At 43.1% G+C, this 13,180-nt stretch overlaps 1 pseudogene; it reads right to left on the reverse strand.

Annotated features, from left to right (window-relative positions):
* Window positions 1–1,295: 1,295 nt before the first annotated feature.
* LOC139835058 (uncharacterized) lies at window positions 1,296–8,089 on the reverse strand (annotated as a pseudogene).
* Between the last annotated feature and the right edge of the window lie 5,091 nt (window positions 8,090–13,180).

Below are 13,180 nucleotides of genomic sequence, written 5' to 3' on the forward strand. Positions count from 1 at the left end.
ACCGATACTGTATCATGCTCTAAAAGTGTTGAGCGAATGTTGGTTTCAGTTGTGGACCATGCCCAACACAAACATGTATCAGAATCATAAGTACGGCATAGATGGATGTCACAAAGATTACAACTACACACTGTTCGGTAAGAAAAGGACGAAACTAACAGAGCACCCAGAGTTATCACTGTTTCATCACGTTGACACTCATGCTTTCTTTTTATCGAACAAACTAAGCTAGAGACTATAAATCTCAATCGGTCTGAAAGAAATCTTGCAGGTTAATTCAGGCCCTCAATTTTGCAACCTACTGTGCGTATAACCTGTCTAGGTCACCAGTCGTAGTAACTTTCCTGCAAATCGAGTAATGAAAATTGTTTGATCTTGGGTTCTACTAGTAGTTCATATGAATAATAAGCTGGATACATAAAGCAAATGTTACGTTCTGACAAATTTCCAAGCGTGATGCACTGGCTGGTACTGCAAACAAATCCCCGGTAACTCGTGTCGATCTTCTCATTAGCAGTGGCTATTATACACCACTGCATTGTGCCTCTTAACAATCCCACACTACTCTTCTACGAGCAAGGTCGTTGTGCCTCATTGGGGTTACAATTTCCACCTGATGCAAACTGACAAGAACAACGCCTTACTAGACCGGTGTAACCATCTGGGCAGGGGCGGGCAGCTTGGCTGGAGGGCGCCCTGGTGGAGAGGGCGCCGATCTGCTCCGGTGAGAGGGGAGCTGTCGTAGGTTGCAGAGTACTTGCCGAGGACCTCGTCATCTCATCTGATTCCCTCTCCCCTTTCAGCTATGGCGAGGCCCCTCTTGGAGACAACCAGCTTGCGCGCCAGGCGCATGGTGGTGTTCCCCCCTCCGGTGACTGCGTGCTTGCCATTCTGTACACGGTGGCTTTTCCTGGTGGCGACCAACGGCCGGCGACTTCTTGGCTCTCTGCGGACGGCGAGATGGGGTGTGCGGCATGCGCAAGTGGCGGATGACTTGCAGTAACCCTTGGTGGGCTGGCGTCCACCGCCCCAACAACAGGACCCATGGTTGGCACGTCCCGCCTGGCTGGTTCTGGGCCCAGCGCTGAGAGCTCGACAGGCGGCATACCTCTTGCAGGAGCGGAATGATGGCAACCTGAAACCGGAGTGTCGGGCTCGAATTAGTCAGACACATCGACCAGCACGGGTGTCGCGTGCAGCGCGGCAGACGAAGCACTAAACCTGCGCGTGGCCTTGGCCTGTTTGATGTGCGATATACACTGGCTAGCTCAACCAGCTCTAGAGAATTTCCTGCAAAGTAAATAATGACAGTTCTTTGATTAGCCGGTACTTTGCTGCAAAGGAATTCCCAGGTTACTATGTCAATCTTTACAATGTTAGTGGCTATTATCAGTAGAGATGTACTCTAGAAACCAGATAATTCGCCCTTTTTCTACTGTTCTATTTTTCAAAGTGAAGTGGTGTTTAACACAAGGAAAATTGCAAGGCAAAGTAGATGAATATGTAGACATTTCTGCATGAAAGAACCCTCTGTAAGAAATGCAAGACAGAGTAAATTCTAATATAAGAAAAAGGAGAAAGAGTAGGTAAAAATAAAATAAGATTAGTACTATAGAGAGCCAGCTTTTGGTAGGACACGTACCTTGTCTTTTATGTGAGCCAACTTCATCATGTTCTCCTCTAATGTACACCACATATTTAGGTCAGTGCAATCATGAATATCTAATCTTTGGAGGTTGATGAGCTGTTCCATGCCCTCAGGCAAACACTTGATACCCTTACATTTTGAGATATGAAGAGTCACCAGAGAGGTGGGTAGGAGACATACCCTTTCACCCAAGTGTTTTAATTAAGGGCAGCCACTAATGTCTAGTGCTTGGAGACCGCTGAGTTGATGTAAGCTTTCTGGAAAAGAACTCAGGACATCACAGCGAAACAGGACAAGTTCTTTGAGGGAGGTTAATTCTCCTAATGGCAGTGATGCCATGCTGTCGCAACTCTGCAGTTGTAGCTTTTCGAGTTGCCACATGTTCTCGTTCAGCCATTTTGGCAACTCTTCCAAGTATTTGTCTTCTAGTGTTAGAGTCTCCACAGAGGAGCGATGTTGGATGACCTCTGGTGAGCCGGTTAGATCGACTGAGCTTTCAATATGCAAATCAGTGGGGCCAGGGAAGTGCTGAAGCAACCTCCACTGATGCAGAGGCACCTTGCTGTTTTCAACTGACAGCTTAGTAGTTACAGGAGAAAAAACAGTTTATCACTGTTTGATATCTTCCACTTTTTAGCTTTAGGTGGAAGCGGTTTCAACCTTAACAGGGGGCAATCATGAATTTCTAACTTTTCAAGCACGTGATCCTCACCACTAGAGTGTGACGGGGTCCACTCTTCCAGGTTTACCATGTCTCTGAGAACCAGATGCTTTAGGTTTGGCAGTTGGTCGATTACCCAGTGGAAAGGCGACACCGTTGTAACGACATATCTCCAGCTTCTTCAATGTGCTCGGTGGCACCAGATTTCCCATCAAAATTTTGTGATCCACAAATCTCTCAGCCCCTCGTGTCCACTCCAGTTTCAAGTCCTCAAGTTTTTTCTTCCCCATCAAATTTATACGCTGGGCCTCTTCTACGGACTTCACATTTTCAAGTCCAGTCAACTTGAGCACCACAGGATCTATGTGTTGTAGCAGGACCAGGTTGCTACTAGAGTGGTCATCACCAGGCTGCACCCCAAAGTGTGGTAACGATATTGCACTGCTGCCAACCTGAGGGGCTTTGGAGATTGCCCAACAACCATTTATATCAAGAAACTTCAAACTATCCATTGTACCTATATTTGCTGGTATCTTTCCAAGACAAATGCATTCTGCGAGGTTCAATGTATGCAGTTTTCTCATGTTACAAATACTTTCAGGTATACTCCTCATATAATTAGAAGACAAGTCCAAAAGCTCCAGATTGGAAAGATTACTGCATATATAGTTGATGAGACTGTCCATTGTATCTTCAGTCATATTAATCAGCCCAGACACATTCAAATGTTGCAGATTGGACAGACCAGCCAAAGCTTCATCTAGACAATCAATACTACGACAGCCTGATAGATCAAGATGCACCAAATTTTTTAGACTCCGAAATGATCTCGGCAATTCTGACATCATCAGACAACCTGACAAATTTAAGTACTTGAGTTGAATGAATGTGCCCAAAGCTTCGGGGAGCTTTTGAAGATCACACTTCTCTGAAGATAAGTTCAGATACTCAAGTTTGTTCAGGGTGCCCAAAACTTCTGCTTCCTGGCAACTTTCAAGATATGAGCTGAATGATAAGTTCAAATACTCTAGTTTGGATAGGGCGCCGAGAGCTTCTGGCATCTCTCCAATTTTTTTGCAGTGAGATAAGTTCAAATATTTCAGTTTTGTGAGGCTGCCCAAGAACTCTGATATACCTCCAATACAAGAGCAATTTGACAAATCAAGATGCACTAATTCTTTTAGCCTCCCGAATGATTCAGGCAACTTTGCAATTTCTGAACAACCGGACAAATCAAGATATGCCAGACCTTCAATTTTTCCAATGGATTCTGGTAAAGCTAAGATTTTAGAAGACCCGTGAAGGTTGAGGTACATTAACTTTGAGAGCGTGCTGATATCATTCGGAATGAGTGCATCTTGGACTCTTGGAGCATTAAGATACCTCAGCTGCTTCAATACACCAACAGAATCTGGCAACTTATGTATGATGCACTCGCTTAAGTCAAGGACGCGCAAGGACTTGGCAGATGAAAATGCAGCATGGTGAAGTTTAATTTTGTCACAGTCCATAAAACGGAGTGCCCTTATTTTGGATGACTCAAAGCCCAATGGCTTACTACAATCATCAAGCAATGCATAATGGTACGAGCTTCCCTCAGTGTTCCCGCCTTTGCCAACGACAAGAATCTCATCGTACATGACTACTCTTGCTAAGTCATGTACCAGATCATGCATGGTCAACAATGTAATATCTTCATCATACAGTTTGATAGTCTGCAAGAAAATCATTTTACAGAGTCAGATTTGTGGGTTTCCTATATTTAAGACAATTTGTGAATTAATTTAGTTATTGAATAGTAATTTCTACTTGTGCTTCTATGTTGTTTCGCAAGTGTAGATTTTTTACCTAAACTGCAAAACTGTAAAATTAGATAAGTATGTGCTTAAGTGTCACCAGCAAACAAACGTAATACATTTCTCGGACAAGTGCAAAGCAGTTTTGGATGACACGGTGGTGTTTCTCAATGCATTGCAGTCAATTAACATTATATTGAAAAAAATAGATAGTTCCAAAATTCTGAGAAATCCTAAGAAACCAAAGAAGGAAAAGTAATCATACGATGAAACAAGTCTAGAAAACTCATAAATAATTTACGTAGACTACAGAAAAATCATCTACGATAAATCAGAATTTCTTTAAAAATGTGAAGGCATAAAAAAGCAACACAAAGATTTATGTAAGATTCCTAGTGCTAGTTAGGCTCGTATGCAGAAACCTTCGCTACGTCATTGTGAAAGAAAAATCTAGATAGTTTGGAAAGTTAAGAATCAAATTATATGATTTATTATTCAGGAATAGTTAATCAATCAGAAATGTAATTTTCCTTGTAATATTATACTAGATCAAGCCATGGTGTTTTGACTATAGTTTAAAATCCAGACAAGATCGCTGGTCAGAGTGGAATAGACCAGATCTGGCGACCCTATTGGTTTCTTAAGCTCTACATATTGTTCCAGGGCAAACCAAGTGCTTGTTTGGATAGAAAGTTTTTGCGCTAGATTTTAGGAAAACTCGTTTCGGTAATAATTTCTGAAAAACAGTATTACTAATTACTTGGTTATTAAGAATAAGCAGATGGAAAATCCTATTTGGCAATTTTGTTGAGAAACAATATTAGGGTAGCTGTAATTAGTTTCCTATAAACGCGTTTTCAGAAGGACGATGAATATTCATTTCCCAAAACTTTAATTGTTTGGATTGTGGAAACCAATTTTTCCTTATCCGTGTTTTAAATGCCGCATCCAAAAGAGATTTTGTTAGTTATACGGTTGCCTGGTATTATGGTAAACCAGTTTTGTTGGAACACGTATCCAAACAAGTGTAAGTGGCGATACGTGGGTGTCGGTTTCATGTACGATTGTAGTCTCAAATTATAAATAATCCTAGTGGCATATAATATGCGGATTTGGAATTCATATGTACCAATAGAATTGGATTACTAATCGCACAAAATTGCAACATTCTAAATTGATCCTTATTTGCAGAAGGGCATGCACTATAATCTTGAACTATTTGTTTTGCAGTTTTCAGTATAATGTCATGTTTCGGCTTGATAGTAAAAGCATCATTCATACAAAAGTGAAAATAATAGAGTTGTTTCATTGCAAGAAATGTATGTATTTTTCACGACCAGGAATAGACTTTGACTGCTAAGGAATGTGAGGATTTCTCATAAATTCCCAAGTTAGCACTACATCAGTTCCGTTTTACTTTTGGAAATTAATAGGGTCAGCCGTAAAAATATTGTCCACTACTACTTTATTTATATGTTTGTAATATATAATATATATACTCCCTCCGAACTATATTAACTTAATATGGATGTTTCTAAAGATACTTTAGTTCTAGATAGATCCATATAAGTGACAATTAATATGAATCAGAGGAGTAGTATTTTTGTGGTACCTCTAGTAGTAACATTTCCACATGGCAAACCACTTATGGATTCACGATTGATGGATCCAGCTCTATCTATGGAAATTTATATGTTAAATGTGGGTGCAGTTTAACTTCACAATTTAGGGTGGACATTCCCTACAACATTACCTTTTGCTACTAGCCATCACTACTTTTGGTACTATATGCTTTCGTTGCATCACAATGATTCAAAGAAAAGAAAAAAATTGTTCTATCACATAGGGTATGCATAAACTCACCAATGATGACTTCGAATGTTCAAGGAAAGAGAATCCCAAAAGCTGACTAATGTATCTCTCACCAAGTTGCCAAGTAGAGAAACCAAGAGAAACCCATTGGCCAATAAGATCATCTTTAATTATCTTGTGACCTTTTGGAAATATTGCACAATAGGCAAAGCAGAGCTTCAAATATGAAGGCATGACACTATAGCTCAACTTCAGAGACGCAAACACTTGTGAGGAAGATGTATCTTTCGAAGAAGATACATTCCATATATCACTGTCTCTGACTGATTCCCATTCACTAAACCTCATAGATTGCAGCATGTATCCAAGTGATTGAGCTGCTAAAGCCACACCAGCACACTTCATTGCAATGACCTTCCCTATCTTCTCTAATTCTTCTTTATCACGTCTAGATTCAAATACACTCCTTTGCTTTATTATAGACCAACAGATGTCATCAGTCAATGGTGCTAATTTGTATGGTTTGATGGTAGAGATTTTTTTTGCTATGTCCTCATCTCGTGTGGTTACAATAACAACCACATTACCGCCCTTCCCAACCCTAAGCATGTCCATCAGACTTTGCAGATGAAATTCCTCACCCTCCCATAGGTCATCTAAAACAATCAGAATCTTCTTATCAGCCAGCAACTTTTGAAGTGATTTATGTATCACCTCCATTCCAGTGTACTCACTCTCCTTCTCTTTCTCTGATAGTTGTGATATGATAGAGTTTCCAATTTTCTTCAGATCAAATGTCTGGGACACATAGACCCACACCTGAGAGTATTCTTTGAACTGAGTATTATTGTAAATCATTTTGGCCAAGGTTGTCTTGCCAAGTCCCCCAATGCCATATATAGGAAGGATTGTGATCTCTTCTGTCATGCTATCAAATAAAGAAGACAATATTTCCTCTTTCTCCTCAGTCCTCCCAACAATTTGTGTCTCCATGATTGACGATGTTTCCCGTATGTTGGTGACCTTCGGCTCATTGGCATTAGTGCCTTCTGTTAATCTGAATTTTTTGTGTTGGTCAGTTATCACCTCCAGATCCTCCCTCATCTTCTCCATCTTATTGACCATTGTGACCTTGGGAACGACTGTGATACAAGGGATCATAATTGCCAAATATTTTTTGAAGGATAACTGCAAGAGAGTTTTTTCGTTAGTACTGTGTGAAAGGGCAAGCAGTGTACAACTGCATTCAGCCCAATAGGAGATTAGGTTAAAACATTAAGAGCCACATCGTCTTGTTTCTATCAGAACAAATTTAGTTTATTTTTGAAATATACATAACATATGCTACTGTTACAATAATATAAGAAAAGTAGATTCAGAAATGAAAAGTCTTAAAAACTGAAACCTAAAACACATAAGGCCATGTGAAGATACATAAATTAACTTACTGCACAAAATACATGGATACTAGTACAAATCTTTGATATTTCATTAGCTCCAGCAAGTTTAGAAACCAAAACTACACAGATAAATCACAAAAACTACATGGCGAGGAGAGTTTTTCTATAGAAAGAAGTGATGACCATGTCTTTAGTTTCAAGAGTAACCACGAAGTACAATGAACTGGGATTTCTGTACCGCACATATACCTTCCGCGCGGACAGCTGGGAGATTACTTCAGTGTCGGCCTCGAACTCATCAATCATGTCTGAGATGGCGTACATCGCGTCCTTGAGCCGCTTCAGCCACGAAGTGTAGATTTATCCGTAACCGACCGCCTCCCGGGCGTCCTCGAGCAGGGCGTCGGCGGACTCGAGCGCCATTTTCATCTTTTTCAGGTCCTTCTCGAAGTTCTGATGCAGCTTGATCTGACCTCCGATCGCAGAAGCAATCTGGTCGCCGACCACCTTGAGGATGGCTGCGGCAAGCAAGCCGCCGAGCGCCGCCATGGCCGCTGCTGCTCGCGCTCAATCTGGGGAGCGATGGGACGACCTTAATGGCTTTATGGTGCGGGATATTTTGCGGGATCAATTCTCCGTGGAGCTAGTCTGTGATCTTCTAGTATTTATCTTTCCCTGTGGTGCATGGTAGGCTCAGTTTCGCATGGCGTGTCCAGTTTGGCTTGGACCCGTGTGAAAGGCATCCACAAGACTGCAGCGCGATTGAGAACCAGCACAACCGGACGTTAGCGAAATGAGAGAAAAGAGGAAAGAGCAAGGAAATTTCCCTCACCATTTGACACGTTGATTGGCTTGGAGTGGGGAGGGCCAATTCAAGATCGCGAAATGAGAGAAGGAGGAAAGAGCCAGGAAATTTCCTACACAAGAAGCGGGCCAAGTAGCCAACTGGAGTACTATGCATCAAGCCCCCGCGCGGACTCTTCTCGTTTCCTATTCGCAAGTCGGACACGGTCGCGACAGCAACGGCGTGGACACGATTGGCCTAGAAGCTCGAAGAAGAATGCTGGGACCTTGATGGATATTAGTTGAATTACACTGATTTTTTCTCAAAAAGGATCGTGTGTTTTTGGTTGTTTTCTGGGACCTTGATCACTACAGGAATGGTGCAAGGCACCGACGGCCTGCTGATACGCCGAGGGCCAAAAGTTAGGGCCATCGGCGTATGGCCCGGCCAGTCCAGCCCGCGAAGAGTGTCCTCGGCGTAGGCAACGCTACACCGATGGCTACCATCGGCGTACTCCGGGCCGTCGGCGTAGGTCTAGACACGCGCCCCTCCAAAGCCAGGCCGTGATGGCGTTGTCACGGCGTTAGAGCTACGCCGATGGCCACCCTCGACATAGGATCCTCCTCTCTTTTTTCTAATCTACGCCGACGGCGCTCGGTGTAGCCTTGAATTTTGTTCCCTCCATGCACCCCCTTCCGTGGATTGCCTTTTTAAGTTTCAACTGAATAGCAGAAAATAATAATAAAAAATCCAAAAATAAAATCATTCGAGATGTTCATGTGTTATGTCATCTAGTTGCAAGAGAATTTAACAAAAATGAATTTCGAAATTGCGTCATGTATCGGCAAAACGGCTTTTCTTGTTGCATACGACGTCGGAAAAACATGTATAATATATAAAAATCATCGTGGGAAAAAGTTACATCTCAGTTCACAAGGGTTTACTCGGTTGGAGTTCTTTTTAGATTATAAAAATTCCAAACAAAAATATGAATGCAGGAAGATTTTATTTTTGACAGAAATTCAGGATTTTATATATTTTTTAATTTGTTTTAAAAATTAAATTAATTATTGCATCTTGCAAAAAATTATCATTACTTAACCATTGATATTTATTTAAAAATATTTAAAATTCAAAATGATAAAGAGTTATGATATCACGGTCTAAGGATTAATATAATTGATATGGCAGCAATGTTTCGTTTCTTTCATGGAAGCTCAATCGAAAGGAACGAAAATGTTAAGCGTCCAAGGGCTGGAGTAGTGTGAGTATGGGTGACCAAATTGGAAGTTTGACGTAATTTGATCTAAGATTAAGTGTAGTCAAAGTTAAAATGATTCATGTGAGAGACTAAAAAAATTGGAAACAAAATAAAAATTGAAGTTAACGAACGGCGTGGCTTGCGCCGATGGTCTAGACACCGACGGCCACCCTCGGCGTATACCGGCTACACTGAGGGTCTGGTCTACGCCAACGATCCACGTGGCTCTGCCGAAGAGAACCTCTGCCGAGGAGGTTGGGTGTAGCCTACGCCGATTCTGTAGTGGATTCTCTTTATTTCAACGACAACGCATACTGTAATAAATTAATAGTTTTTCTATATTACATCGTACAACTACATAATTTAAGGTGTCAGAGTTGTTTGAGTCTTTCCGGTTAAAATGCGCCATGGTGCATCTCTGCGGCTATAGTCCATAGACATGGAATTGGCCCTCAAAGTGGATGTGTAGCATGTGATGTATGTTGTTGAGACATATTACTCCCTCCGTCCACAAGAGAATATCTCAAATTTGTTAAAATGTCAATGTAGTACTAGATACAACCAACGTTATCTAAAGCTGAGAACAAGTGGAAATCGGTGACCGAATCAATGGAACTAATTAGGGTACTAGTAAACATCGTAATCGGTGGTCACTGGTTGTCTCTTTCGTCAATCAGTGCATGATTACGCATCGCGTGAATTCACACCCTCCCCTGCATCGTGCATGCCATCTCGAAATAATACAGGAGAAGTCACTGCAGCTAGGCAACGACATATCTGAACCATAAATATTACGGAGAAATCGTGTTCGTGGACTGACCATCTTGATCATGTTAAAGAGGAACTGAACTACTTGAGGTTCATCTTGGCGTTCCTGTTCTGGTCCATCTCATCTGACCATAGGATGATCGATGATCTGCTTGACTCAAGGTTACTTGCCTTCCACGAGAAACTGAAGCACACAAATACACAATGATCCATGACCGGCCGCGCAGAGCCAGGGTGGGCCACTGTTCGCCTCCCGGCCGTGGGTCCCCTCCGCACGGCCCGATCCGGTGCACCTCGCCTCTCGCCCTGGCAACATATAGATTTGTCAGCGACCTGCGCTGTTTCCCGGCGACGGTGAGGAGAAACAGGGCAACTGCGCGGTGATGCGCTATTCCGCTGCCCAGCTTCCAATCCATCGGCGAGGGATCGAGGCGGCGGCTGCACGGCGAGTAGCTGTTCGTCCTGCATAGTCCCTGCCCCAGTTGAGTTCGTCGGACCTGCAGCCGGCAACCGCACTGTGGTCTCTATTCTCTAAGGACGCTGGGAAGGACATTGCCGGGGAACTCAAGATTAGAACCTACTCAGTAAGTTTCTTCTGCACTACAGTATGTATGTGACTGAGTTTAACAGAATTGATTTCTGAATGTTGATGATGCGTATACATTCTTATAAAAATGAACCTCTGATCGAGTACACATTCTTTTGAGATTAATACACGAGAGCTCCATATGCCCTGAATATCTCACTTAGTCACAAGAACACCGTGACAGCCTGCATGCCTCTTAACTAAACTGCAAATGCCACAGAACTTGGGTTAACCTGCATCTCACAGTTTTAGCCAGGACTTGGATTGACCTGCATTTGCTGGGGTGTGTGTTTACAAACCGACGAGAACAACGAAAAACAAACACTATCTACTTCGTCAGTTTCAGGCCCTGCACATTCTCATCATGGAACTTCCTTCAGGTCCACCTCCTCTGCAGCAACATATAGTAGAGAAACACTGCAGCTCCCAGCATGTGACGCCGGCCAGCTGGTTCTCGGGTATCTCGGTTTGGCGCTTGCTCAGGCAACTCCTCAGCTCGATTCGTCCTGTTCCAGCCACCATCTTTCTCCAATCAGTTAGAAGCCGTAAAGTCATACCTTGAAAAATGTTCGAGCAGTATGAACTACCGAGCTATCACACTACCTTATTATATCGTACTACCGAGCAGTCTGAACTACCGAGCCATAAAGACATACCTAGAAAAATGGATGAAATCAGAGGCGCTGGCGCGCCCGATTCACTCCACGTACCAAGGGTTGCCAAAGGGTTTCCGACGCTTCTACTGTGCATCAAAACCGGTCAGCTACTTTTGAAACATGCGGGTGCGCCCAAAACAAAGCCGGGTCCAGCTATTGGGATCGTTACGAGGCCGACATTGGCAGTACATAAAGCAGGGGATGTGAGCTACAGGGCGCGCATTGAGACAATGTATAGTTCTGTAGAAAAGGAATATATAATGCTTGATGATGTGCAGCCTCGAGGTTCCCGGCAAATTTGGTGTTTGAGGATTCCATTCTGCAGAGCATAACTGAAAGAATGTAAACCTCGTCGCCACACGTGGTCTCTCGAGTTTAATCTGATATCAAGTAGCTACAGATTCATTACAAGTTCCCTGGTGCACGCTGCAGCATTGAAAATTTACGAACACCAAATCGGACTTCAGTAAAAGGAGGCCGTAACGCACCAGGCGTCGGAGGCGTCGGAGAAGGAGTGGATCCGGCGGCCTCTCTTCTCCTTGCGGCCGGCGGGGCGAGAGAGGTCCGGCTGCAAGAGAGCATCCTCGCCTTGCGTCCTGCATGCTAGCCGTGCCGTTCCCGTGGAGGAGTACGTTCTCGATCTCATGGGAGCACCTGCCCAGAGGATGGATGCTCTGAGTAGCGGGGTGCCGAACGCCCTGCCCTGTTTCTCGGCGCCGGCGAGGAGAAACAGGGAAGCTGCGCTGTGATGCGCGACATTCGATTCATCGGCGACGACACTGAGGCGGCAGTGTCGCAAGTCGTTTGCTCTCGACCCTCATTTGGGTTCGTCGGACCTGCAGGAGGCAACCGGCGTCTGATCTATGGATGACGGGAAGGACATGGCCGGCGACCACAAGATCGCTCAGTAAGTTGCTTCTTCCTTCCAGTTCCACACCATACCAATGGGTTTCAGAGAATGATTTCTGAATGTTGATGACGCATATAAATTATACAGAAAATGAATGACGAGTATATACATTACTTTTGAGATTCAGTTTCCAGTTTGTCAAATAGTATATGCCTTCTTTTTTATGAACGCACGCAAAATCCATACGCCCTGAACATCTTGCTTAATCACAAAATTGGTGGTGTTCCGTCAGGCTCGGACACTGGATGAGGTAGAATAAATCTAACGCCCAAGCCACAACAAGTCTGACTCGATCGGGCATGCTCATTTTCTGTTCCTCTGCCCAAAACACAAAACACCAGTACAGTCAAATATGCTGACTTGCTCTGAGATTTCAACGTTTCGCCTCATTTACATTCATGCTTTCTTTAGTTTACTTTCGCAAGCTAGCAACTGATACTGGATCATGCTCTAAAAGTGTTGATCCAATGTTGCTTTCAGTTGTGGACCATGCCCAACACAAGCATGTATCAGAATCATAATTACGGCATAGATGGATGTCACAAAGATTACAACTACACACTGTTCGGTAAGAAAAGGACGAAACTAACAGGACACCCAGAGTTATCACTGTTTCATCACGTTGACACTCATGCTTTATTTTAATCGAACAAACTAAGCTAAGATACTATGAATCTCAATCAGTCTGAAAGAAATCTTGAAAGTTAATTCAGGCTCTCAATTTTGCAACTTACTGTGTGCGTATAACCTGTCTAGGCCACTAGTCCTAGTAAAATTCCTGCAAATCGAATAATGAAAATTCTTTGATCTTGGGTTCTACTAGTAGTTCATATGAATAATAAGCTGGATACATAAAGCAAATGCTACGTTCGACAAATTTCCAAGCGTGATGCACTGG

This window comes from Lolium perenne, chromosome 1 (assembly GCF_019359855.2).
Source record: "Lolium perenne isolate Kyuss_39 chromosome 1, Kyuss_2.0, whole genome shotgun sequence".
Lineage (NCBI taxonomy): Eukaryota > Viridiplantae > Streptophyta > Magnoliopsida > Poales > Poaceae > Lolium > Lolium perenne.